At 45.4% G+C, this 27,756-nt stretch overlaps 1 pseudogene; it reads right to left on the bottom strand.

Annotated features, from left to right (window-relative positions):
- The window catches only part of LOC148477319 (uncharacterized), a 137,560-nt pseudogene extending 114,420 nt beyond the window's left edge, over positions 1-23,140 (bottom strand).
- Positions 23,141-27,756: the final 4,616 nt, after the last annotated feature.

The following is a 27,756-nucleotide window of genomic DNA, read 5'->3' as shown; positions in this document are numbered from 1 at the left end:
AATGGTCAAGCCAGCCGGCCCTTTACTTATGACACAGGCGCACGCTTGGCACTACTTTGTTGATGCACATGCGGCTACTGCGCACACAATTCACAAACACAGAAAATAATTTTTTTTTGGTTTGGAGTGTACTTTGGGGGTTACAGCACCCTTTAACAGTCAAGCCAGCCGGCCCTTTACTTATGACACAGGCGCACGCTTGGCACTACTTTGTTGATGCACGTGCGGCTACTGCGCACACAATTCACAAACACAGAAAATAATTTTTTTTTTGGTTTGGACTGGAGTATACTTTGGGGGTTACAGCACCCTTTAACGGTCAAGCCAGCCAGCCCTTTACTTATGACACAGGCGCACGCTTGGCACTACTTTGTTGATGCACGTGCAGCTACTGCGCACATAATTCACAAACACAGAAAATATATATTTTTTTGGTTTGGAGTGTACTTTGGGGGTTACAGCACCCTTTAACGGTTAAGCCAGCCGGCCCTTTACTTATGTCACAGGCGCACGCTTGGCACTACTTTGTTGATGCACGTGCGGCTACTGCGCACACAATTCACAAACACACAAAAAATATTATTTTTTTAGCACTTGGGGGGAGCACCCCTGATGGACAGAGCACCCCCTGGACAACACTACAGCACCCCTTTAGGACTGGGACACTGCACAGGACTTTGGAGTGGACACAGCCCCTATGGAGAACTGACTGCACAACACAGTCCAGCCAGCCCCTATGGACTTTGAAGTAGTGGACAACAGCAGCACAGCGCAGCACAGCACAGCACAACACTACTCTGCACTACACTACACTACACTACACAGCCCAGCCAGCCCTAACTCCCACCCTCCCTCTTCACTGTCCACAGCCGAGTGAGAAAATGGCGCCGACGCGGGTACCTTATATAGGATCCAAAACCCGCGAGACTCGGAAGGCGGGATGATGACGTTTTGCCTCGATTTCTGATCCGAGTCAGGCGGGAAAAGTCGAGCCTGACTCGGATCTGCCTCGGATCGGGGGGGGCTCGGGGGGGTTCGGATTTCAGAAATCCGAACCCGCTCACCCCTAGTAAATAGTTAGGCGGTTCCTATCTATTCCGATGTCTACTGTATGGTATAGTCTGGTCCTAGCATCTCCCTTTTTTTTTTTTAAAGAGTAATATGTATACTTTGTTTTTATACATATTGCGTGAATGGAGCAATTGTTAACCCTATATAGCAATAAGATTAATCTTATATTTAAACACAGCAACCTTGGGCCTGATTCTAACCCGCTCGCGAGCGCATAGCGCTCGAAAGCAGGTCGATGGTCGGACAGTGTGCACGCGAGCCCAGGAGTGAGTGAGAACTTCACTCATTCGGGGCTCGCAGCAAAACTGGGCGGCTGTCGATGTTGATCGACAGCTCGCCCCGTTTTGTAGGCGGCTCGGGGGGTGGCTGCACAAACGGAGGCGTTTCCGAAGGAATGCCTGCCGTTTATGGGCGGCCCTACTGACATCACACGTGGGTCTCGTCACAAGCCTGGTGGTCGCAATAATCGCGACCATCGCCAGGCCGCCCGCTCAAGCTGTGGGTGGTCACCCACAGCTATGCGAGCGGACTGGAGGTGGATTTTTTTATAAAAAATTCCACCCTGATTCAGAGCAAGCGCTCGCAAAAAGCGAGCTCCTCTGAATCAGGACCCTTGTTTGTATGAAATAATGTTAATTTATTGTACTTTTTGTATATATAGTTTTCTTTTATGCACTGACAGTATAGGGTTTGTTTAATTGGTGTGGAGCGCAAGAAAACTGGGGCTGTGCTCCATGATTTATTGAGTATTTTCTTGTAGACCCTGTGTTGGGGGGGAGAGAGGGGGCATTATTTTACAGATGCATGTAAAGTGGGGCATACTCCTATGAAGACTAACAGGTAAGGCTCCATTGGGACACCTGTCTTTCGGGGTCTGTCAGCTATATCCATGCATTACATTTTATCTAAAGCTGGGTACACACCCAAATATTAGGACCAGACAATACAATACTTTAGACATCAGGGAATAGATAGGAACCTATTTACTAGATTGGATGTTATTATCACAGACGCAATCATAAGATTTGACTAATCATATACAGTATTTCAATATAAGGAACATTCCTTTTCACTTACACAATCTTTATGCTAAACATGGACATCACTCCACCTTGTATACGGGCGGTTTGACCGCTTGTACACACAGCACGATGAACAGATATATCTGCTATCGGCTGCGCAGCACAGAAGACGGACAGCCGACGCTGGTACCCAATGGCCGCTGCACACACAATATATTGCCTGTTATGTCGGCCAGTGTGTACCCAGCTCTAGAAAATGGTGATAGTAAAAGTCAGACCCCCATGAAACGTAGGCTGTTAGTGTAATTGCCTTTTTGCATATGTATATCCCTTGATTGTCTCTCTGCATTCTCTGCACTGTATTGTTGGTTGTTTGACCTGGATAGTTGTAAGTGTAGTAATGTAATAGTATTATTGTAGTGCTGCACACATAGCTGTAAAGGTTGTGTTTGCATACTAAGTCAGTTAGCATAATTCTAATGCCACATATCTGAGGAGCTTGTGATGGACCTTCCGTATGGGAATGAGTCTGGAAATTGGATTCATTCTTACCCAATAAATCCTTTTCTCTAATTCCATGGAGGACACTGGAGGAGTCTGGGCACAAAGTAGTTAAGTTTAGACAGCACAGGCTACCAGAGTATAAATTGATTCTATAATTTGATTTGTATTCCTAAAAGAAATGGTTTTGGAACATAAGAAAAGTTTGAATCCCAGTTACATTTCTGATTTTATTTAAGTAAGGATGTGTATTTTCCTTTAACAATTTGTAGAACAGATAAACAATTCCATAATTTGTTCTTATATCATCCGCAGTTCTGCCACCATAAAGGAAGTGCCATTGAGAATAATGCTGGGGTAGCTTGGAGTTTCTTTGTAGACCGAGTTCTGATCCTTCTAGTAGTTAGGTTGTTGTACCATGGAGCTTTCAGTAATATTCAAATTGTTGCCAACTTCTGTCATGAGTGGGGATAGGAAAGCATTAGATTTATAAGTAATAAATCAGTGTTTAAAGAGGAAGACAGAATCCTGTACTTTACTTTCCCAGTAGGTCATAAATTACTTGGCATAACTGGGGTCAAACCCAATTTCCATTTCTGTCCTGATATGTTGAAGATTAAAAGTGCCATCAAAATAAAAATAATTGTTTTGTAAAATAAGTAAACTAGCCCCTAAAATTAATTCCTTCAGATCATTGATATAATCACTTTCATTTTAAAAATAAAGATACTTCTCCATATACTTTGTTCCAATCAATTACGAGGGATGTGCTATAAGTTTCCGGATGCCAGAGGCATCTATGCAGAGTTGAATGCACTCAAACCACTTAGTGAAGCAGATGGACCAGTCCGAAGCAGTTATGTCTTCTACATGCTGGATAATGGTCTCCACTGTAGCTTCTGGTGACTCAAAACAAATCTCACGCATCTTGTGCTTGATTTGTGGGAACAAGTAAAAGTTGCTGGGGGCCAGGCTGGACTGTACGGCTGATGACCAAACTCCTGGATGTGTTCATGGGCCAGACTTGTGGGCAGGTGCATTGTCATGACAGAGAAGGGCAGCAAGAGCGTGAGTTCTTGGATAGCTCCTGGAAATGGCATCCAGTACTTTCGGCAGGCATTGGATGGCGTACCATTCCCCAGTGATGCTGCACTGCTGCACAAGTGATTGCCCTACAGCTGTTGACCTTCTCTCTGTGTCTTATTCAGCTATCACTGTATACATGTCAAGTATCCCTACAGCAGTCCACCTTCTTTGAAGTCAATGGTGGGAACCGTTCAGTGGCTGGTAGACGGAAGGCTCACCTCTCTCAGCCAATGAGCGCTCTGCACTGGGATTTCTGTAGTGGAATCCCGCTGCGGAGCTGTCATTCAGGCAGTACTGTCCTTAGAGGACAGTATTAAGTTCGTGGGTCCGGGTATTTGCGTTTTTGATTTTTTTGCCAAGTCCGGGGATGCAACATGGAACAAAGAGGACGTGATCCACGTACAGGAGGAGGTGAGTAGGGACTTTTTATTATAGGTACCCTATGGATTATCTACTTGGACAAGTGGACATGAATGGCTTCAGGGATACATAGGTGAGTATGTGAGATAGTGTATGCATGTGTGTGTACATGTGTGTGTGCATGTAAGTTTTAATAAAATTTTACTTTTAACAGTGGATCTCACTGATCCTGTCTGTGCTTCTGTGTTTTATTTATACACAGATGTAGGCATCATGGATCCTGCACCACCGCAGCTAACGCCTGCACTGCTGCTGCTAACGCCGCTACCTCCCCTGCTGAAAAGTGGTCTTAACTGAGAGTTTTTTGCCATGAAATTTGGCATGCAGCACCGAGCGACCATTCTACACACCCGTGACAGCTTGGTAACTCCTATAGCTTTTGAGGTGTAGCCCCTTAAACACAATGCCTCCCCCTCCAGAATTCTCTATGGAGAATTCATTTTTTTTCGAGTCAGCCTTAACATAACTTATTATTGCCCTTATAATACAGACAGGGTCAAACATATACATACATGCAAGCAGGGTCACATATACATACATAAAGGCAGGGCCACATTATATAAATATATATATATATATATATACATACAGGCAGGAAGGGTCCCACATACATACAGGCAGGGTCACTCACTCATACATACATACATACATATATATACAGGCAGGAAGGGTCACGCATACACGTGCGCACGCACATACACACATATATATATATACAGGCTGGGAGGGTCATAGACATAACCAGACAGACACAACATGGGTACCTCTCTCACCTTTATGTGGACCCGGCAGCTTTTTCCTCCATGTTAAAAGATAGATCCCCGTCGACATACTGCTGTAGCCCCTCCCCCTGCTATAGTCAGATGCGCATGTGCTGAGCTCCACCAATCAGGGCTCTGCACAAGCTCTATAGAAAATAAGGACAAACTGTATATAGGCGCTAGTCAAAAAAAAGGTATAACAATTTATTTCAAAATATAGACAAGAAAAATCAATAAAAAAGAAAAGTGATCTCATGTAAATAGATTAAAAAACATATTAAAAACAATAAAATTAAGCACATATATAGGGTGACATTTAAATACTGGATACGTGGTACCGCATAATATATCTAATAGATAAGAAATATGCTAAAAAATACAGATGAACATGTCAATATACAGTTTGAGTTCAATATTGCAAAATGCTTGATGATGTAAATTGTATCAAACTTCAACACAATATCTTTGTAAGGAGATTCTCACCACTGATCTTGTTGGTGGTATAAACAAAGAAAAAAAAATATTATATTTTTATACTGATGAATGCGTATAGAAATTTCAACTACACCAGGGACTCGTAGTGTTATTGTACAAAAAAGAAAGTAAAATATGGTATCCAGCTACAGATGATATATATATCATTTGTTTAGAAAGAATATTTTATTTTTCCTCCTGGTATAGAGTTTAACCTTTGCTTTGATTATTTATAATGTCCAGAAAAAACAGATGAACAAGTACTAATGCAGATGTTAATAATACATGCATTTATCACAATAAGAGTTGTAATTCCAAATCACACAGAAAGAAAATTATACCCCATAGATTCTGGGGATATCGGTTTGGTGGGGGGTATTTAGTTATCCTCAAATGGAAATAAGGAGGAACATACATGCAAAAAAAGGTTATACAACCTGTGTTCTTTTAGTTATTTAGTTTGGCTTACGTAATCCAGGGATTTTCCACTGTGTCAGCGTTGTGGCTTATGTGCTGACTCCCGGCTCAACTGCTGCTCATATCTGGCCGCTTCGGGACCACATTGATAGTGGTGTTTACAGATGTAATGGGAAAAGCACCTCACTCCACAACAGGCGACTGTTGGCTATAAAGCAGCCTCCTCGTGTGTTCCGCCTCCTGAGCCACGGTCTTGAGTTTTGGATTGTACAGTGGTGCTAATATAAATCATGCAATGTCTCTCCTTCTCCCAACTTGTATTGCTCTCCACCCCAATAAATGTTAACGCGTTTCTCCGCCTCTTTTAGTCGTTCAGCGGCTTCCTCAGAACAATGTGCATTATTAACATCTGCATTAGTACTCAATTGTTCATCTGTTTTTTTCTGAACATTACAAATAATCAAAGCAAAGGCTAAACACTATACTATATGATATATTAATTATGTGGTATAAATCAGCTGTAGCTGGATACCTTATTCTGACTTTCTTTTCTCTACAATAACACTGAGTCCCTGGTGTAGTTGAAATTTCTATACGCATTCATCAGTATAAAAATATTATATATATTTTCCTTTATTTATACCACCAAGAAGATCAGTAAGGAATCTCCTTACAAAGATTTTGGGGGTCATTCAGAGTCGGTCGCAAGCGCTGAGCGCTCGCAACCGACTCGATGTTGTCCCACTGGGCATGCGCACGACAAAGCCGGCTCCGTTGTGCGCATGCGCGAGACCCGTCTAGCGACGGACGCTCCGTCGCTAGGGGTCTCGCAGCAGACGGGGTGAGCTGTCGATGGTGAGTGAAAGCTCGCCCCGTTTGGGAGGCGGGCAGGGGGTGTGCCTGCCCAAACGGAGTCATTCCCGCCAGAACGCTTGCCGTTTGGGGGCGGCCCCACTGACATCATTGCTGATGTCAGTGGGCAGCTTCCTGCTTGATCAGAGCAGGAAGCTCCCTGGGGCTTACGAGTGCCCAGACCCAACCTTAGGGTCTGGTCCTAAGCCCCGATGGTCGCGATGGTCTTGACCATCGCGACCATCACCCATGTAGGTCGCTAGAGCTGTGGGTGTTAACCCACAGCTTAGCGATCGACAAGGAGGCGGTTGTTCAGGATGCAAGCGGCCGCCATCATTCAGTGCGACCGCTTGCAACTAACGACCGCCTCTGAATGAGGTCCATTGTGTTTAAGTTTGATACAATTTACATCATCAAGCATTTTGCAATATTGAACTCAAACTGTATATTGACATGTTCATCTGTATTTTTTGGCATATTTATGATCTATTAGATATATTATGCGGTACCACGTATCCAGTATTTAAATGTCACCCTACATATGTGCTTAATTTTATTGTTTTTAAAATATGTTTTTTTAATCTATTTACATGAGATCACTTTTTTTTATTGATTTTTCTTGTCTATATTCTGCAATAAATAGTTATAGCTTTTTTTGACTAGCGCCTATATACTCTTTGTCCTTATATTCTATAGTCTATGGGAATCCAGCAATTTTTCTCATTTATATCAAGGCTGCTGTCTAATAGATGGTAATATTATAGACCGTGACTGCTAAGTGCTAGATACCCTCTCTATATGTTAGCGCCCATACGTATTTGTTTTTTGGTTGATCTGCACAAGCTCCTCTGACCACCGAATCTCTCACTAGAGCAGTAGAAAGGCAGGACAGTAGCTGCTGCTGCTCTGTATCCACAGAACCTGGCATGCTGGACATGCACCCTGGCAGACTATCAGCTATTTGACAGCTGCTTCTGGAGTCCGACGTCAGGGCGCCCTCTAAGAGCTTTGGCACCTTGAGCCTGCGCTCAGGAGGAACCACCCTCCCTACACCCCTGCTCTTCCCCTATAACCCACCTCCTGCCCTAGGCAGCCAGTTATTACTAGACAAGCCCTTAGAACAGAAGATAAAGAGTAGGCACACACAACACACCCACCAAACTAGAACAACCCCAAGACAAAGCCAGGAGCGTAAGGGTGGGTATCCAGTGTCCCCAATGGAATCTGAGAAAAGTATTTAGCAGGTAAGAGCCAAAATACAATTTTCTTTTTCCTACATGGGGGACACTAGAGAACATTGGGGATGTCCCAAAGCGGTCCACCAAGGGAGGGAACACTCCTGTACTGAACGTAGGACTTAATTCACCCAAAGATTGCAACTCTGGGGAAGTTTCACTAAGATGTGGAGCAGTTTGTGTCAGCTTGCTCTAAAAGTGCTCAGTTTAATGATCCACAACAGGCTCCATTCAGTCCTCTCCATCATTTATCTATTCTAACAAGACCTTGGACCCATTTTATGAAAGACTTTATTAATGATCTCCCTACTTACAGAAGTTTCAGTACAATTGCGTCATGGTTAAACCACTTCTCCAAAATGTCCTTTTCATCCCACTTTCTGGTTTTTCTGGTTTTCTGCAGCTTTCTTTGATGTTCCTGCAGCTGAGTTATTGGCTCATAGATCTGTGGATCCCCTAAAATTCCTCAAGTCAATCTGGTTACATACAAACTCATGTTAACTCCCTCTCTTCATATACCTAATACCAGGGCTGTAACTAGGGTGATGCGATCAGTGCCATGGCACAGGGCACCGCGGGGCAGGGTGTGCTGTTCGGGCCTTTCAATTTTCCTGTTTATTATCATTAAAACCTGTAGCTTCCTCTAATTTTATCTCCAGCATCTCCTGGCCTTCCCTATCTCTTCTCTGGCCTTTACCCATGAGGCCATAGCCCTTTTTGGGTGCATTACAGTATGTTCTTATTTCAAATATAGGGGGGGGCGCCAATGCTCTTTCTGGCACAGGGCACCAAAAAGTCTAGTTACGTCTCTGCCTAATATTCTTCATATATCTTTACTCAAGCCATTAGCCATCTAAAACTCCATCTAAAACCACAGTGAAGAAGAATTTGAGGTCAAACAAATTCTCAAATCCAGGAACTCTCAAGTTTCTAATTGATTGGAAGTGCTACGGTTTCAAAGAGCAAACATGGATAGATGTTTCTGATGTAAATGTTCCAGCTCTTGTCAAGATGTTTCATCAGAATTTTCTAAAACACCTTTCTTTAGGTCACACACCGGAAGGTTATGTGGGTGGTTCTGGAATCTGAGAAGCTTGCCTGAAGAGGTGAGTTTTCAGGGAACGCCTGAAGGATTGGAGACTAGAGGAAAGTCTTATTGTGCATGGTAAGGCATTCCATAGAGTGGGTGCAGCCCGAAAAAAGTCCTGCAACTGTGAATGGGAGCAAGTAATGCGTGGGGATGAGAGATGCAGATCTTGTGCAGAACGGAGCGGTCAGGTTGGGAGATATTTTGAGATGAGTGAAGAGATGTATGTTGGTGTGATTTGGTTAATAACTTGTAGAGCGAAGCAGCAGACGATGAACGTTTGGAGAAGAAGATCAGCCTTGCAGCTGCATTCATAATGGATTGTAATGGCGAGAGCCTGTTTTTGGGAAGACCAGTAAGGAGACTATTGTAATAGTCAATGCAGGAAATAATAAGTGCATGGATTAGAGTTTTTGCAGTGTCTTGTGTGCGATATGGTCTAATTTTGGATATGTGTTTTTAGATGTATGTAACATGATTTTTAGACAGTTTGAATGTGGGGAACAAAGGACAATTCAGAGTCAAGGATGACACCTAGGCAGCGAGCTTGTGGGGCAGGGTGGATTGTTGAGTTATCAACAGTGATAAAGAGATCAGGTTGGTAACTGTTATTGGCCGGTGAAAATATAATTCTGTTTTAGAAATATTAAGTTTGAGGTGGAGAGATGACATCCAAGATGAAATGGCAGAAAGACATTCAGTGACACGGACCAATACAGATGGTGATAAATCTGGGGAGAATAGGTAGATTTGAGTATCATCCACATACAGATGGCAAACAAATCCGCTCTTTTGGATTTCAGTACCAAGAGAGGTGGTATAGATTGAGAATAGTAGAGGAACTAAGACAGAGGCTTGCTGTACTCCAACTGATAGAGGTAGCAAGGAGGAGGCAGAATCAGAAAAACGAACAGTGAAAGAGCGATTAGATAGGTAGGATGAGAACCAAGAAAGAGCTGTGTCCTTAAGACCTAGGGATTATAGTGTTTGTATGAGAAGAGAGTGGTCAACAGTGTCAAAAGCAGCAGAAAGATCTAGAAGTATTAGAAGTGATTAATGGCCTTTAGCCTTGGCAGTGACCAGATCATTCACTACCTTAGTCAGAGTTGTCTCTGTGGAGTGTTAGGAATGAAAGCTGGACTGAAGTGGGTCCAATAAGTTGTGCGAGTTAAAGTGTGTGAGGCTGGTGTAGACAAATCTCTCAAGTAGCTTGGAGAGGCATGGGAGCTGGGAGATGGGATGGTAATTTGAGAGAGTGTTTGGGTCAGAATTTTGCTTTTTCAGAATGGGAGTAATCACTGCATGCTTGAACAGTGAAGGGAAGATGCCAGTATAGAGAGAGAGATTACAGATTTTAGTTAGGGGTGGGATGAGCACAGGAGACAGAGCTTTACTGATTTGTGAGGGTATAGGATCAAGAGGAGAGGTAATAGAGTAGGAGGATGAGAAGAGTATAGATACTTCATAATCGTTTGTGGGGTCAAATGAAGAGAATGTGCCAGAGGGTTCAGGTAGGGAATTGAGCAGGTCACTAGCTAAGGAAGAACATACCATTTCATTTCAGATCTTATCAATCTTGTCCTTGAAATAGGAAGCAAGATCTTGTGCACAGATAGTAGCAGGTGGGTTGGGTGAGGGAGGGGTTAGTAGTGATGTAAATGTATTAAAATGTTGCTTGGGGTTAGAGGCTTGAGCAGAGATTACAGATTGGAAATATGTTTATTTGGCAGTGTCCAGAGCATTACGATAAAAGTTGTAGATAGTCTTATATGACAGGAAGTCACTTGGAGTACGAGACTTACGCCACTGATGTTCTACTTTAGGTGAGAGTTTTTGTAGATGTCTTAATTTAGAGTGCCATGGTTGACATCTAAGTCTACGTGGTGTGTGATGGGTAGCTGGAGCTACTTCATCGAGGGCTTTTTCTAGAATCTGGCTCAGGTGTGATGCAGTAGTTTCAGGAGAAGTGAATGTAGAAGTTGGTGAGAGTAGTTGCTGTAGAGAGATGGATAGTTGTTGAAAATTAATACCATTAATATTTCTGCGGGTTTTAGGAGGTTTGGTTGACATTGAGGTTGATGTAATGGAGGAGAGTGTGCAGGTGATAAGGTTGTGATCTGAGAGAGGGAAAGGAGCATTAGTGAACTCAGAAACTGAGCATAGTCTGGTGAATACAAGATCAAGGTAGTGGCCCTCCTGATGAGTGGAGGAGGTTAATGAGTAGTTTGGAGGCATGAGGAGATTGTGGACTGTCAATGGGGATATTGAAATCACACATAATGATGGTGGAGATGTTTGAGGATAGGAAGTGAGGGAGCCAGGCAGAAAAATGTTCAGGAAATTGTTGGGGTGGCCCAGGTGGGCGATAGATAGCAGCAACTCACAGAGAGACAGGGTTGAAAGTCCTGATAGAATGTACTTCAAATAATGTAAATGTGAGTGAAGGTACCTGGGGGAGAACTGTGTATGTGAACGATTGGGACAGTAATATTCCTACACCACCTCCTATAATATTACCAGGCCTGGAGGTGTGTGAGAAGTGTAGGTCACCGTGTGAAAGTGCAGCAGGTAAGACAGTGTCTGATTGTGTGAGCCATGTTTCTGTTATCACCAGAAGGTTGAGGTTAGTTGAAATGAAGAAATCATTTATGGATGTAGGCTTATTGCAAACAGAGCGTGCATTCCATAAGGTACATTTTAGTGATTTGGAGGGTGAAGGGAAGGCATGCAATGTTGATGAGGTTAGCTGAATTTATAGTCCATTGTGGGTGTGGCATGTGGGTCGGCCTGGATTTGGTGATATGTCACCAGATAATAGAAGCAGCAGGAGAGAGATATAAATATATTTGTTGGATTTGTATGAAAGTTTTTTATGGCGACAGGTTGTGGATGATTGTTAATGTGTATAGATAAGTTAAAAGCTTGTGTGTTTATAAGAGGAGAGTAGATTAATGAGGCGGCAATATGTACAGAAGGATGAGCTGCAGGGAGAGTGATGGTGCGTACACACGGTCAGATATAACAGGACGATATGAACAATAACGATATCGATCATATCGTTATCGTTGATATCGTCCTGTATTTGAGCCCTTCCAACCCCCAAACGATGGTCGATGCGCGGGCACAGATGGTCGATATTGCCCATCATTCGTGCATGCAGGCCAACCTGGTCGATATCGACCAGGTTAGCCTGGTTATTGTAGGGACCTGTGATCGTTGATCGCAGGACATTATAGTCGTTTGGGGGTTGGTGCATTTGCTGGATGTTCGATATCGAACATCCAACACATGCGGGACGATCAGACAATGATATCAACAATATCTAATCGCTCTGTGTTGACGGAGCTTAACCACTTAACTGACAATTTTTTTTCCAAAAACCGCTCCGAAATTGTCGTTTCTTTTTATGATTGAATTGGGTCAAGACCATCTTTTAAAAACTTTCCAACACGATTTTCTGAATTTTTTTTTTTTTAAACAAATAGCATTTTGTATGGTATACTGTAGTGATGGCCATTGACAACTGTACCATCGATGGCTGATGGGTTCAACCATCGATAGAAACCATAGATTATTTGAGACTGCGTGTGTGTGTATATATTTTATATATATATATATATATATATATATATATATACACACACACACACACACACACACACACACACACACATATATATACACAAGATACAGAAACCGGCACTCCGCATAAGCAGCTAAACCTTGCCTTGGTGCCCTCCCCAGGGCATTGTATCCTCCATAAAATATACGTTGTTCAGGAAAAACTCCAATAAAAGAGATTGAAATGACGGCTAAACAAGGTCTGAGCATCTTATGATTTAATCCTGACTGGAAGTCCTGTGAGTGCGCTGCCTTCCCCCTATTTCAGTGCCCCCCTACACACACAAAGAAAAAAAAAAACTTACCTGATCCTCGCTCCTGACGCGACCGCCGCTGTCCGCTCAGTCCCCCCCGCTCTTATCCTGCATGGGAGAGACATCATACGGGATCCAAGCGCCCCTGGCAATGTAATGGACTGGCGCCCCCCTATGCAGTGCCCCCAGTAGTAACCCTCCAGTAGCAATCCCCCTATGCTGCATTGCCCCCATTAGTAGCCCCCCCTATACAGTGCCCCCAGTAGTAGTCCCCCCTATACAGTGCCACCAGTAGTGGCCACACCCTAAATTACCACCAGTAGTGGCCACCTCTATACAGTGCCCCCAGTAGTGGCCACCCCCCTAAATTGTCCCCAGTAGTGGCCACCCGTATATAAAGCCCCCAGTAGCAGGCATTCTCCCCATAAAGTGCCCCAGTAGCGGCCACTCCCTATACAGTGCCCCCAGTAGAAGTCCCTCCTATAAAGTGCCACCAGTAGTGGCCACCCCCTAAATTACCCCCAGTAGTGGCCACCCCTATACAGTGCTCCCAGTAGTGGCCTCCCCCCTAAATTGTCCCCAGTAGTGGCCACCCCCCTATAGAGTGCCCCCAGTAGTGGCCTCCCCTATAGAGTGCTCCCTGTAGTGGCCACCCCTATACAGAGCCCCCTGTAGTGGGCACCCCCCCATAAATTTCCCCCAGTAGCGGCCACCCCCTATTTCAGTGCCCCCCCTACACACACAAAGAAAAAAAAACAACTTACCTGATCCTCGCTCCTGACGCGACCGCCGCTGTCCGCTCAGTCCCCCCCCGCTCTTATCCTGCATGGGAGAGACATCATACGTCATGACGTCTCTCCCATCACATGCTGCATGCTCCAGCTGGCTCCCTCCGCGGACGACGCAGCAGCTAATGAGAGTCAGGCAGGCTGCTATTACAAACACATAGCCGACGCTGGCGGCTGTCTGTTTGTAAACTGTGTAGGGCAGACCGCTCTCACTACAGTTGTGGGGCCCGGGGGACTTGTCCACCCCTTGGCTACTGGTGGTACTGCCGGGTGGCGCCCCCCCTTTGGCCGGCGCCCCTGGCGAGTGCCATCCTGGCCAATGGGTAGATACGCCCCTGAGTCTCAATACCAGATACTCTCTTCTGCAGCAATACTGTTACACACATTGTTCCCCTTTTATAGGATACCTCTCTACCTGTATCCTTTCGTCTCTCTCCACCTGATCGAATGGCTCCTTCCCTGCTTAGCGTTTATGCTACCTGACACAGTGCCCCTTCCCACACAATATATGGGTGCTTTGCAAGGAGGATCTTATCTGGTGGCACCTCCTCCCCCTTCAGACAGTTCTCCTTAACAATGCAGCCAGGCTGCAACTCCCCTTCTCACAGTATCGGGAACTTTTTCAAGACGACTTTTCCATGATATATGCATAAATACTCATCCTGACTTTAGTATAGAGCTCTTACACTGTAGCCACACTGCTTTACATTACAGTGCTGACCTCAATGCATGGAAAAACCACCAATGGTGACCTAGCAGCCCACATCAACACTACCCCCTCTGCCTACTCCTGAAGCCTGTGCCTCGTTACTAATGTTGCCTTCCCAGTGACCTCCATCTGCAGTCACCGGGGGGAGTGAGTTTGTGTAGGCTGACAGGTGTTATGCAGGTATGCAGTCGGGAAGCCGGCGGACCTAATCCCGACAGCCGGCTTCCCGACTACTTTATCCCGGTGAGGGTTGAATGACAGGTGTCTAAATCTAGACGCCTGTCATTTTACCGATGCCGGGAGACCGGCACCCGGCATCCCGATCGAAGTGATGCTGGGCGCCGCTGAGGACAGCAGCGGGGGTAGGAGGGTTAGGTTTAGGGCTACAAGGGGGGACTTAGGGTTAGGTACCCACCCCGGGAGGTTAGGGTTAGGCTAGGGGGAGGGAGGGCTAGGGTTAGGCCCCTCCGGGGGGGATTTAGGGTTAGGCACCCCCCCCGGGGGACATAGATTTAGGCGGCGGGGAAGGGGGGGTTTAGGTTTAGACATTTAGAGGGGGGGATTAGGGTTAGGCACTGGGGGGGAAGGTTAGGGTTAGGCACCCTAAAGGAGGGTTAGGGTTAGAAGTAGGTTAGCTAATACTTACCTTTGACGATCGTGATTTCCTCCTCCGCCGGCCTCCTGGTGTCGGGATTCCAACCGCCGGGCAGGGGTCCGGCGGTATATCATACCGCTTCCGTTATGCATGCACTGGAGGCACCTGCCTCTCATGTGTGTGATGGCTTCCCCACAGTGGTAAACAGGCAACATACCTAGCAATGTCCTGCAATTTGGGCCCAATATGCTAACATTAAAATGATATGTGGCATGCCTATATTCTGTGTGCTGCTGCGGGTGTATCTTCATGTGAAATGCTACGTTAGTGTCACAGCCGCTGATGCTGTAACGTAGCATTTCGAATTCATATATACCTACAGCCGCACACAGAATATACAGGCTGCAGATAATTATAATCAGAAAAAGCTGCTTGTGTGTCCTATTCAAATCGCTTTGCGATTAAGACGCATTTAAAGGGAAAGAGTTGCATGAAAAGATGCTCAGCACTACCGAGTTACACTGCACTTATGCTTTACGTGTAATGGTGCGTACACACTGGGTGATTAAAGTGGACGACTGAACGATAACGATATAGTTATCATTCAGTTGTCCACTTTATTGTCCATTTTTAACACAAAAATGATGAACGATAATGACGACGCACGTTCCCGCGGGTCGTTCATCATCATCGTTCATCGGGTTAACATGCAGGCCAACCTGACGATGTCGTCAGGTTGCTGCATGTTATGGAATGGGGTAGAGAGCCCGGCACTGAACGATATCGTTAATGATATCGTTCAGCGGGTGTGCTCAATGTCATGAATGACATTGAGCACTCCCAGCCGGGGACACACTAGACGATATAGCTCAGGAAGCATATCATCTAGTGTGTACGCACCATAATGCGACTTGTAGCGCGTGGAGGATAGATGTATGTGGACTAGGGATGTGCAGGCTCGGATAGGTTCGAGTTTGCACGTGGAGTTCGGATTTTTCCCTCCAAAAAAACGGAACTCAGAACGAGGCAAAACGTCATCTTACATGGACGAACATCATCATTCATGGTCTTTTGTCCAGGAATGATGATGTTCGTCCGTGTAAGATGACGTTTTGCCTCGTTCTGAGTTCCGTTTTTTTGGAGGGAAAAATCCGAACTCCACGTGCAAACTCGAACCTATCCGAGCCTGCACATCCCTAATGTGGACACATCTGTAACTTGTTAATTAAGTGAAAGGGGGACATAACACGGTCAGGGAGATGTGTCAAGTCTTGGAGAGAAAGAAAGCAGTTGTCCAAAGTAAGCAATTACTGTAGCTTTTAATTGTCATTTCAAACAATGTGCTAGATCAGTGTTGGCTAACCTTGACACTCCAGCTGTTGTGGAACTATATATCCCAGCATGCCCTGCCACAGTTTTAGCATGCCCTAATAGCAAAACTGTAGCAGTGCATGCTGGGTTATGTAGTTCCATAACAGCTGGAGTGTCAAGGTTAGCCAACACTGTGCTAGATAAATGTCAGTTAGAAGTTAATTGGTTGCTTTGGACAACTACTACACTTTATCTCTATCCAAGACTACTGAATATAAAATATAATTGTGTCGAGCAGTTATACAGCAGATCAGTAGAGTAAAGCTGGCCACACATCTAAAGATTATCTGTCCAACCAGCCAACTTGTTGATTGGTTGGAATGAAAATCTGGTAATGTTTGGGAGTAACTGATGATCAGCAATTTGCTCCTAAATGCCAGAAAACAGATGAAAATGGTCGTCAGACAAGTTTGTTAAATGTTTGATCTAAACAATTTGTTCAAACAACAGTTTTTGTCCATTTTCCGGAGTTTGGGAGCAAATTGCTGATTGTCAGTTACTCCCATTCCTTACCAGATTTTCATTCCAACCAATCAACAAGTTGGCTGGTTGGATGTAAGTTGGTCTAGTGTGTGGCCAGCTTTACAGTCATATCAGTAATAATTTGTGGACCCTGTGAAAATAGAATTCAATAAAGAATGGAGACTGTCAATAAATACATAAAACATTTTTTATTATATGTTAAAATATAAATAAATCATGCAGTATATTTAAAAACAAATATTTGCAAGTTATCCCTGAAAACAGTCACTTTCAGGGGCTAGGTGTAAATATTAGGCACTTGAATTAATGTAATCAGGGGCAGCTAAAGGGACAGGCTTGCAGGGCTATTGCCCTGGGTGCTGTGGCTTGGGGCGCAGCTGTTGCCACCCCACCAGCACTGTCTAACTGAAGAGAGGCAGGGGGTTAAACTAAGAAACACAGGGGTGAGAGCTGGAGGGATGCAGGGGTGTGAGCTGTACAAACGCAGAGGTGTGCGCAGCTTAGATTCAGAGGTGTGTGCTGGAGTGACGCAAGAGCATGAGCTGGAAAGACACAGGACAGAGCTGGAGAGTTGAAAAAATGGAGGGGGTTGAGATGGAGAGACAGACAGTGACCTTAAGAGATGCAGAAGGCTGAGCTGGAGAGACAATAGGGTAGTTGAAGAGAGGCAGGTGAGTGAGCTGTAGAGAGGGAGGTGAGTGAGCTGTAGAGAGGCAGGTGAGTGAGCTGTAGAGACACAGGACTTTAAGATGGAGAGAAGCAGGGGGCTGAGCTGGTGAGATGCAGAGGGCTGTGCATGAGAGACGCAGATGTTTGTGCTGGAGAGTCGCAGCAATGTGAGCTGGAAATATGCAGAGGTGTGAGTTGTAAAGAAGCAAGGGGGGTGTAATGTCTGAAGCAGGAGTATGAGCTGAAGAGATGCAGGGGGATGAGCTGTAGGGGCGCAGGGGGCTGAGCTGTAAAGACGCAGGGAGATGAGCTTAAGAGATGCAGGGAGATGAGCTTAAGAGATGCAGGGGGATGAGCTTAAGATACACAGGGGAGTGAGCTTAAGAGATGCAGGGGAGTGAGCTTAAAAGACGCAGGGGAGTGAGCTTAAGAGACGCAGGGGAGTGGGCTGTAGAGATGCAGGCATGTAAGAGAGAAACATTGGGTTGAGCAGGAGAGATGCAGGGGGCTGAGCAGGAGAGACGCAGGGGTGTGAGTTGTAGAGAAGCAGGCCTGAGCTAGAGAGATGCAGGGGGTGTGCTGGAGAGCTAAAGAGACACAGATGTGTGAATGGGAGAGACACAGGGGTGTTAGCTGTAGAGTTATAGAGGGCTGCAATGGAGAGATGAATGAGTGTGAATTGGAGAGACAAATGGGGACTGAGCTGGAGATACACAGGAGGACAGAGCTGGAGATGCAGGGTAGAGATTTTGAGAAATGCAGGTGAGGGAGCTGGAGAGACACAGGGGGTGCATTGTAGAGTTGAAGGGGGTGGGCTGTAGAGATGCAGGCATTTAAAATGGAGAGAAGCAGGGCTGAGCTGGAGAGACGCAGGTGTGTGAGCTGGAGAGACGTATGGGGCTATGCTGTAGAGATGCAGGGGCTGTAGAAACGCAGGGGGATGAGCTGAAGAGACACAGGGGACTGAGCAGGAGAGATGCAGGGGACTGAGCAGGAGAGATGCAGGGGACTGAGCAGGAGAGATGCAGGTGAGTGAACAGGAGAGACACAGGTGAGTGAGCAGGAGAGACACAGGTGAGTGTGCTGTAGAGAAGCAGGGCTGAGCTAGAGAGACTCAGGGATGTGTGCTGGAGACACAGCAGTGTGAGCTAGAGAAACACAGGGTTGTGAACTGTAAGGATGAAAGGGGACTGCATAGTAGAGACACAAGGGGCTGAGCTGTAGAGATGCAGTGGGTGGGCTGTAGAGATGCAGGCATGTGAGAAATGGGGCTGAGATTGAGAGAAGCAGGGGGCTGAGCTAGAGAGATGTGCTGGAGAGATGCAATAGTGCGAGCTGGAGAAATGCAGTGCCTGCATAGTAGAGAAGCGGGTGCAAGCAGAAGACATGCAGAGGGCTAAGCTGTAGAGACATAGGTGGTGGGCTGTAGAGGTGCAGCGGTTGGACTATAGAGACACAGGCATGTGAGATGGAGAGATGCATGGGGCTGAGCTGAAGAGATTCAGGTGGCTGAGCAAAAGAGATGCAGAGGTGCAAGCTGAAGAGATGCAGCAGTGTGAGCTAAAGAGATGCAGGGGGCCAAGCTAAAGAGATGCAGGGGCTGAGCAGAAGAGATGCAGTCGTGTGAGCAGGTGAGACACCGGTTTGTAAGCTTTAGAGATGCAGGGGCTGTGATGGAGAGATAAAGGAGTGTGAGCTAGAGAAACGCAGTGTGTGAACTGGAGTCGCAAGGGTGTAAACTGTAGAGATACATGGAGACTGAGCTGGAGAGACACAGGGGGGCTGAGCTGGAGACCCAGGGTAGAGATCTAGAGATATGCAGGTGAGTGAGCTGAAGGACGCATAGAGGTTCTTATTTTAGGTAGTTTCAATGTCCTCAAATGTTCTTATTTTAGGTATTTTCAATGTCCTCAAAAGTTTCCCTCATCACAACCATACCACTGTTTACAGTTTGTCACTCTGCTTGTTCATACACGAGCAACGTCTTCATCTCTTTTTCCCTTTTATCTACACAGCAGCTGCTGATCTATGTAAGTATTGGTAAGTATTGAACCCCTCACGTTCTCTATTAGTACACCTCTTAATGCCCAGAGGGAAGGGAGATTCTGAAGCCATGGTTCCCCAGAGGTTTCTCCCACAGGGGTTTTTTCCTCTCCTGAGTGCTGTAGGATGCCCCTTTGCGAGTCTAGAGGTGGCCCACGTATGTGGCTGTTATGACTGGATGGTGCACTGTGATGTCACAGGATAGGTGTATGATGTCACAGCAACCACAGCAATGCTAATTAGTTACAGCTATCATACATGCAGTTAAAAAAAAAAAAAAATAGTGTAGAAAATGAACTACAGTATAAGGCAATGTTGTACTGATTGCCCCAATATATAAGTGAAGCAAAAATACAACTGAAAATCTAGAGTATATAACCATATATATTTTATAAGAAGATAAAGCTATTTATTTAACAGGTTGAGTGATTAATTTAGAATTTTATACTGTGTGCAAGGATGGTGTAATGGTCAGCATTACTGCCTCACAGCCAGAGCTGGATTAAGGCCTGGAGCACTTAAGACTGGGGGGCCCTAGAGGGCAAGGTTTGGGACACGTGGATCAAGTCCACGTGTGCAAGCCTTGGGCACGCTAACAAAAATGTGGCATGGCCACGTAGCACGTCCACATTTCGTGTCACGCTGTTGGCATGCACATCGCTTCCCTAGTTGATGGGCTGCCCCCCCTACCTCTCATCCAGCCCACGGGTGGGACAGCACAGGTTTGAGGGATGTGTTTCGAAATCTTAAAACCTAGGTATTTCAAATTTGTCCTAGCCCATTTAAAGGGAAAAGAATCCTTCCAATCTTTAGTTGCATCTGTATGTAAGGCCAGGGCTTCCGTTTTGTTGTAATTTATCAGAAAGCTGGAGATTACGTGGAAATTTTTCAAGATGTGAAGAAGTTTAGGTATGGCAGAATGTGGGTTCCTAAAGTACAATAGTAAGTCGTCTGCATATGCAGAGACTTTCAATGTGACATCTCCGACGTTTACTCCCTGCCACTGTTGACATAACAAAAAACTGCGAATAAGAGGGTCCATAGCCAAATTAAATAATAAAGGGGACAGGGGGCAGCCCTGACGAGTACCCCTATGTAGACTAAGTGATGTAGTATTCAAGCCATTTATTGTTAGGAATGCCATAGGGGTGTGATATAATGTCTTGAGTAGCACGATAACTTCAGGGCCAAAATGTTGTCATTGAAAAATACGCAATGCCACCGCTGTCTTTATGCTGCAGCGCATGTAACGCACGGGAGCTGCTCCAATGACATTATCCGACAGTGGCAAACGCAGGATTTTGAAAGGTTTTTTTTTTTATATATATATATATATATATATATATATATGCACAAACTGCACAGCAAGCTTAGCCTTCAATGTGATAAATGCAAAAATACATTAGGTGTCAAATATATTCCACATGCAGTACAGTACCACATACTAAAGGTGCGTACACACTGGGCGATATTACTGAGCAACTGCACGATTACGACATTGTAATCGTGCAATCACTCAGTAATCGTGCACAAATCGTGCACTTTTATGTCAGAAACAACCAGCGATGCGCACTCCCGCTGGTCGTTTCCGACATTGTCCATCGCCTGAACATGCAGCACAATCTGCCGATAACGACAGATTGGCATGTTCAGGAATGATGGACAGTGCCTGCACTGAACGACTGATCGTTCAGTGCAGACACTACTGGGGATCAGGAACGACGGTACGATTACGATGTCGTAATCATACTGTCTTTCCTGATCACCTAGAGGACAGGTTCTCAAACTCGGTCCTCAGGACCCCAAACAGTACATGTTTTGCAGGTCTCCTGACAGAATCACAATTGAAATAGCTTCACCTGTGGATCTTTTAAAATGTGTCAGTGAGTAATCCGTACACCTGTGCAGCTGCAGGGTGGCCTGCAAAACATGAACTGTGTGGGGTTCTGAGGACCGAGTTTGAGAACCACTGGCCTAGTGTGTACGCACCTTAAGAGTAAGATACTGAACTCATGTGAACATAAAATATAGGAGAGTCTGTGCGCCAGGTAAGATGGACCTTTTTATGGTGTAGTCACAGGGAATCATGAATAACAATGACAAACAAGAAGCAGAGCATCTAATTTAAACAAAAAATTTGATACTTCCGTATCTTTGCGGCCCCCTGGTTACGCTACGTAAGTAGCATAAACTTCAGGAAATACTATTCCACCCCTTGCGGGCTCGCTGCGCTCGCCACGCTGCGGGCACGGTGGCTCGCTTCGCTCGCCACATGTTTTTATTCCCCCTCCATGCCCACTTGGATGGTAGGGAATGACGTTGGACACTGGCTCATCTTTACGCTAATGTCCAACATCATTCCCTACCATCCAACGTCATTCCCCACCATTCAAGTGGGCATGCATGGGGAGTAAATCCATGTGGCTAGCAAAGCAAGCCACCAAGCCCGCAAGGGGCCAAATAGTATTTCCTGAAGTTTACGCTACTTACGTATCTTCACTATTCAGTGAAGATATGTAAGTAGCGTAACCAGGGGGCCGCAAAGATACTGGAGTACCAAAAACTGTAATAACCAGTAAATGTTTCTTTACATAACAATGTAATCAAAAGAAATACAATCAATCCTATCACTATCACTATGGGTTTTATCAGATCTGACAACATATTATTAAACCAGACACCAATTGTCCCCATCCAGGAGAAGGGATTCCGTCCCTCCTTGGATATGTCTCTAGCTTTTTTCTGTAATTCTTTTACTTTATTCATGTGCGCCTCTATGGGGTCATGTGTATGCTCAATCCAAGTGCAACATTCCTCACCTATGATAGCACAACTTCCTCCTTCTATGGCTAACAGGTAATCAAGAGCCATTCTATTTTGTAAGGTCACTTTCCTAATTTGGGCCATTTCTTCATTTATAGCATGATTGCACATGTGGTTTCATTAATTATCCCATCCATAATGTTTGCATAATTATTCAATTTATTCGCTAATTCAATTCCCCAACCTGTCCAGGCAGGGAACCACATCCAGGCTTTATCTGCTGTAGTAAACAATTCCCTCTTGTATCGAGTTTCCCTAGGGCCTGTTTCTATCATATTGGTAAAAGAGACATTTGCACGTTGCCTTATGGCTGGTACAACTCTTCCTATAGTGCAGTTACCCCATGCCCCCATAGGGAGCTAGGAGTAGGCTCTATTACCACAAATATAATATAGCCCTTGCTTCAGTACCCTGGGAATTATCTTACCATGGTTTCCCAACCAGCTCTGAAACCATACCATATTTTTGTACATTTGGGTCCTACACTCCACATCATCCTCATCCTTCTGGTCAGGACAGGCACACCTAGGGGCACAAAGAGCTTTCATATTTGCACACCAACATTGATTATTACAGTTCCCATCCACCTTCACATGTAGCTTCCTTGTATTCCATATTAAACACTAAGGTAACATTCCTACAATTAGTTTCTCCAACATATACCTTGGGCAAGTTGACTAGGTGACCTTTTAGTTCGGCCACATGGTTAATGTACATAGGCCCTATACACATAGTGGGTGGGGAGATTATACCAGCAATTTCTAAGTATATTCCTAGGTCTGAGATAGCATTGTGAGCAGTGTGATTTATATCTATTTCAACATTATAGCTATAGTCTGTGAGGTTAAGATCGTTCATTGATATAGGGATACTAAGCAAAGGGATTCCTTTATGGTTGGCAGGAACATGAGAACAGATCCAACAGTTAGTGGAGTTCAGCTGCTTAGCCGTCTGCTGATGCAGGAGCCATATAGAGTTCTTTTGTTTATCCCCTTTCACCTGCATGCAAGGAAATAAAGCACAACCGAGCAGGCAGAACAACAAGCGCATCTTAGCAGTCCATCTGCTCCCCTTTTCCCCGAGCGGCCTCACCCCTTTGGAGCCGGTCTGCAACATTGACCTGAAAGTTAATTTTCTTACAATGAGAAGCATGTACCCAGTTAGGCTTCCCTTCTACCTTGATTGAGGTAGCTGTGGTCAGTAGCACCTGGAATGGGCCGTCAAATCGGGGTTCAAGATGTTTTCTCACGTGTCTTTTGATTACCACCCAGTCTCCGGGTTGTAGGTGGTGGGTTCCAGATGTGTCTTGTGAATCTGGTAAAGAAGAAAACACCTTTCCATGCAAGTTAGTCAGTTGCTTGTTAAGCTGAACAACATAATCAGTAAGAGAGGCGTACTGTCCATGTAATTCTTGTGGAAAGAAAAGGCCTGTTAGTGGTGGCCTGCCAAACAGTATCTCAAATGGTGAAAGTCCATGTAATCTCTTTGGGATATGCCTAATAGCAAAAAGAGCTATCGGTAACGCTTGTAACCATGTAAGTTTTGTTTGCTCACATATCTTAGCTATTTTTTTTAAAACGCCATTGGCTCTCTCAACCTTGGCTGATGCCTGAGGATGATATGGAGTGTGAAAATGCTGTTCAATTTGCAACCCTTTCAACATTTCCGCAAATACCTGTCCTGTAAAGTGCGTTCCTCTGTCTGATTCTACCGTCTCAGGTAGGCCATACCTGCACATGATTTCAGATATTAATTTCTTTGCTGTTACCACGGCGGTTGCCTTGGCAACAGGCCACGCCTCCACCCTTGACGAGAACATGTCCATGCACACTAATATAAATTCATAGACCCCACATTTTGGTAGCTGAATGTAGTCTATCTGCAACCTTTGAAACGGGTAGTCAGGTTTTACAAGGTGTTTCATTTCTACCTTAGTCATTTTGCCTGGATTGTGTTTAGCACAAATCATACATTTCTTACACCACTCTGTTGCAAACTGTGGAAAGCCCGGTGCGAACCAAAATTTATTGACACTAGCAATCATTCCCCCTTTGGAAACATGTGAAGGGAGATGAGACAAGCTTGCTAGAATGGGATACAGAGATGGGGGTGCACACAATCGACCATCTCCATGTTTCCAAACATCATTTATTTGTTCGCACCTGGCCCTCCTCCATTTGCCAAGTGTTTGGGGACCTGCCTGATTTTGCAGGGTTATTAGGGTGTCCATTGACATACTTTCTGTATCTTTTGGGGACTCTTGGAGAAGCATTAGGGCTGCCTGCCTGGCTCCTTCATCTGCTTTTCTGCTACCCATAGTGATAGGATCAGTTGCTCGCTGATGTGCTTGACACTTGATAACTGCTATAGCTTTAGGCAATGTTACCTTTTCTAAAAGGTCCTGGATCAGATTTGCATGTTTTACAACTTTCCCACTGGATGTCAGGAAGCCTCTATGTTTCCACAGAAAGCCAAAATCATGTATAATTCCGCATACATAGCGGGAGTCTGTATATATGTTTACAGTCTTTCCCTCCGCCAGTTCACATGCCTTGATCAGGGCGATCAATTCTGCACTTTGGGCAGAATGTACACCAGGATCAAGTGCTTCAGAGTACAAAATAGAGGTGTCATCTGCTATAGCAAAACCTGCAGCAAACCCTCCCTCTGGCTTTTGTAGTCTGGACCCGTCTACATAGAGGGTCATTTCTGCATTCGGAATGGGCTCGTCCAGAACAGGACCGGGAGGGGTGTAGAAGAGTTCCACCTCCTGCTCACAATCATGCTCTGGGCTCGGCCCACTTCCTGTGTCATGGAGTGGTAAAAGGGTAGCTGGGTTTAACACATTGCACCGAAGTACAGTGATGTTAGATGGCGCCAGCAGAGAAATTTCATATTTGGTCAATCTGGCAGCAGAGAGGTGTCTGGTGGTTAGGCTGTGGAGAACTGCTTGTACAGCATGGGGAACCATAAGAAATAGTCTATTCCCCAGGACAATATTGGCAGTCTTTTCAACTAGCAGGGCTGCCGCTGCGACTGAGTTTACACATGCGGCACCTGCTGAAATCGCTGAGTCTAATTTGGTACTAAAGTACCCTACTGGCTTCTGTCTCCCTCCATATTTTTGAGTAAGTACTCCCGAAGCCTGTCCTTCCTGTTCATGACAGAACAGGCTGAATGGCTTAGTGTAGTTTACGAGTGCAAGTGAGGGGGCACTGAGTATGGCCGCCTTCAACTGGTCCACAGCCTGTTTTCCTTCCTCAGAGAGCTCTATGCATCCAGCATGAGTGGTCAGAGCGTATAGGGGGGCAGCAATTTGAGACATGTTTGGTATCCATTGTCTGCAATATGAAACTAATCCCAAAAAACCTCTGATTTGTTTGGCACTCTGTGGGTTTGGCGCTTTCTGTATTACTGAGACTCTGTCCACAGTTATGTGTTTAGAGCCCCGTGAAATACAGTGGCCTAGGAAAATTACCTTTTCCTGACAAAATTGTAGCTTGCTAGAGGATGTTTTGCATCCTTCAACACTCAAGTGGGAAAGTAGAGAAGCGGTTGCATTAATGCACTGCTCCTTTGGGGTGGCGGTCAGCAGGAGGTCGTCGACATATTGTACAATAGTGACCCCTGCTGGCGATTGCCACCTATCCAGGACTTGTTTCATCGCCTGACCAAATTCAGACGGTGAGGAGACCATTCCCTGTGGCAACCGAGTCCAAGCATACTGCTGTCCCTCAAAGGTGAAGGCAAACAGGTACTGGGAGTCTGGGTGCACAGGTACTCTGAAAAAAGCATCAACCAAATCTATCACACTAAACCAGGAGGCATCTGGTGGGATCTCTCCTAGAATAGTGTGATGATTTGAGACGAGCGGAGCATCCTCTTGAATAATCTTATTCACTGCCCGCAGATCTTGGCATACACGGAACTGGCCTGGTTTTCCAGGCTTGGCTACTGGATATAGGGGTGTGTTGACTGGGGATTTTATAGGGACCAGGAACCCCTGGTCCACGAAGGTTTTGATTTGATTTCTCACACCATTAAGTTGCTTTGCACTAAGGGGATACTGAGGAACCCTGGGTAATTTAGCTCCGGTTCTGAGCTTGATGACCACTGGGTCTGCCTGCTTGATCAGGCCCACCGGTCCACCCTTAACAGCCCATACCTCTTGGGGTACATCCCTCAGGTCAGGAGGGATCTCCTGATCTGGAGGATGCTGAACTGCCATCAGAGGGACCAGACTTTCCAGAGTGTTCTGGTCCTCCGATCCCTCAGATGTAGTCACAATAGGCCCATCCTCCGTGTATTGAATAGTTGCCTTTAATTTCATCAGTGCATCTCTTCCCAGCAAGTTGCAAGGGACAGTGTCACTGAGAACAAAGGAGAGGGAGGTGCTGACTGGGCCTATATTTACAGGGGTCTCTGCAGTCTCCCTCAGTGTGATGGGGTTACATTCCAGTCCTACAGCATCTATTAATCCTGAAATTTTTAAATTTGGGGCTTCAGATCTTTTGAGAACGCTATGGGCTGCTCCGCTGTCCACCAGGCTCTCCACCGAGTAAAAAAGCATTTCAGGGAGGGTAAAGTGGTCAAAGGCCTCACCCCCCCTACTCTCAGAGATGACTGGTAACACTGGAAGCCCTCTGTCAGGCGCTGTCCTGCCCTCCTTTTTTTTGAAGCTGGACAGTTCCTTGCAATGTGGCCCTGTTTCCCACAATTGTAGCACTTCACTCTTCTGGGCTCCCAATTATTCCTCCTTCTATACCTACCCCTCTGGGGGTTGCTGCAGGTGTCAACTATCATCACCTTCTGGGCCTTTTTCTCCTGTACTTCTTGTATGTTTCTCTGGATTGAGCTGGCTACATTCATTAGTGCCGGGACTGATTTGTCTCGCCAGTCAGCATGGGCTGAAACCAGCTTGTCATGTATGTCTTTATTAAGTCCCAAGACTAATGTGGCAGTCAGCATCTTTCCTGTACCTTGCTCCTCTAAATCCCCCCCTGCTTCTTCTACTGCCTGCCTAAGTCTCTCAAAATAATCCTCCACTGGTTCTTTAACCTTTTGTTGAATATTGGTTACCCGGACCCAGGACTATGGGGGAAATACTTCCCCAATCTTGCCCTTTATGTGGGTAACATATTCTAATGCCCTAAGGGGAGTGTTCTCTTGTTCTGATGGGTCTGATGGTAGGGTGAGTTTGGTACAAATAGCGGCAGTGTTGATCTGTCCGGCTACTGATTTTATTATCTGTAGCAGATCTCTCCATGTTGGATTGTAACTGACTGCAATATTATGCAGTTCATTTGCAAACCCATATGGATTATTTTCGTGGTTTAGGGACAAATGAAAGGAATCCTTTCATCTCCCCAGGTGTCCACGGGACATGTTGGGCCACTCTCCGATCTGCCTGTCCATTTGTACCAGGGATAAATTGCTCTCTAACCGGGTAAGCTGAGGCTTGAGACAAGCGATGT

Source organism: Taudactylus pleione, unplaced genomic scaffold, assembly GCF_031769625.1.
Source record: "Taudactylus pleione unplaced genomic scaffold, aTauple2 ptg000726l, whole genome shotgun sequence".
Classification (NCBI taxonomy): domain Eukaryota; kingdom Metazoa; phylum Chordata; class Amphibia; order Anura; family Myobatrachidae; genus Taudactylus; species Taudactylus pleione.
The sequence above is the reverse complement of the archived record's forward strand: the minus strand, read 5'-3'. Positions and strand labels throughout refer to the sequence as shown.